Here is a 1,969-nt window from a genome sequence, read left to right as displayed (position 1 = left end):
TATGTTCGAAATGAATGAGTAAACCTTATCATGAATGACTAAATTTCAGTTTATGATGATAAACTAACAAGAAAATACATTCAATATTTAGAACTTATGGTTATACACTTTGCTCAACATACTACAAAGTGTTATGAAAGTTGTAAACTGTTAACTAGTTTTTAATCTTTCTACACTGTTTTAGAAAAATTATAGAAAAATCATACGAAGTCGAAAACTAAATCCGTAAATTCTGAGAGTTCACAAAATGTGTCTAGTTTATTCATAATTTTTATTATGATTTTTAGAAGTCTTTAACTCGTGTTAATGTTCATATTCACAGACTGATCCGAATTCGTTTCTGAAATGATAGGCAGTTTTGTAAAAATCACCATAAATCGTAGAAATATCGTATGGAGATGCGAAAGTATTCATTTTAAAGGTATGAAGCTGAACTATTTGCATATTAAACAGTTTTGAAAGATATTAAGTTTAAGATAGTCAAAACAGTCCGTGAATAAGACTCAACTTTTCTGATGAAAGCTGTTGTTTGAGTTTAGTTGTGTTCTTGGTGTTTTAACTTGTATTCCCCCCCTGAAAACTGAAGAAAACATGAAAATGTAGTGGTATGAACTTACCTTGTGTGTTCTTAGTGGATGGATGTTGAAGAAAAGAAGTGTTCTACTCAAGAACACTAAGAAGATGCCTTGAAGATTTCGAGAATCTAACACAATTATGATGGAGTTTGTGTAAGAAAAACTATGATTGGAGTAGAAGGAAGTGAGATAATTATATGGAGGATGAATATACTTACCAAAAGTGGAAGAAAAGCCTGGAAGAAGGCCCTTGAATCTCGAATTTTAGTGAGAGAATTGAGAGAGAAAATGTGTTTGATCTTTGGTGGAAGAATGAGAAAATGAGAGAGATGTTAGGAGAGAGGATAGATTTCAGCCTTAGACAAGGAATGGGGTTGGGAAATGATGGGAAAAGGACGATGAATGACCAGGTATGGTGGGGGGGTGTGGGCTGGTCATGGAGTGGGTGTGGGTGGTTGCTTGTGTCATAAACTAAAGTAAAGTCATCACTCCACCTCAAGTACTTCACCCACTCTTCTTGGATAAGATTTGCACTCAAAAACGTGATTATTCATGAAGTATGGGGTTTTATATGTTAAAACATGATTTTGGGTGAAAATCCCACGCAAAAATAATGAAAAACGAGCCTAAAATGAAGTTGTGGTCGAAAACCGGGTGAACTAGGCCATTCTACGAGACCTCTCGGTTGTGGGCCGAGGTTCGGTCCCTTCTGGTCATGGACCGAAGGTGAGATGCCCCGAAATAGCCCGAATGCGAAATGGAGCAAAGGTGAAGGGGAGGCTCGGTCCGAAGGGAGGTTCGGTTCGCAGGAGCTTCGGGTTCGGTCCTTGTGGTCTTCGTTCTTCAGCAGTTCGGTTCCTATAGGGACCTTCGGTTCTTAGGAGGGTTCGCTTCCTAAAGGGAGGCTTCGGTCTATTAAGGCTGTTTTACCAAATATTACCCCGTTTCAAGCGGTTTTTGACCCGGTTAAGTGTCGGGATGACCCGAAAGATTACAAAAAGTTAAAAGAGATTTTGAGAGAGATTTGGGAGAGATTTCTCATACTTGGAGAGATTTGGGAGAGATTTCACACACTTGGAGAGATTTCTCACACTTAGAGAAATTTGGGAGAGATTTCACATACTTGGAGAGATTTGGGAGAGACTTCTTTTATGACCTTTTTGAGTATCTGGCTTTGTAACGCAAGGTTTGTAAACCTCGTTAGGTCTCGTTATGATTGTTATATCCCCCCGAGGGTTAAGGAATAATGTTTTATCGAATAGTTTCATCACTTGCCCTAATTAGGGTTTAGAATTTCCGAACACGTGAAAACTCTAAGTGATTCTTTGTATTAGGATTGCGAGTTGTTCAATAAGAAACATAATGGAAACCCTAATGTACAAGGGTTAGATGAG

Source organism: Lactuca virosa, chromosome 8, assembly GCF_052849685.1.
Source record: "Lactuca virosa cultivar CGN04683 chromosome 8, Lactuca_virosa_CGN04683_v6, whole genome shotgun sequence".
Lineage (NCBI taxonomy): Eukaryota > Viridiplantae > Streptophyta > Magnoliopsida > Asterales > Asteraceae > Lactuca > Lactuca virosa.
The sequence above is the reverse complement of the archived record's forward strand: the minus strand, read 5'-3'. Positions refer to the sequence as shown.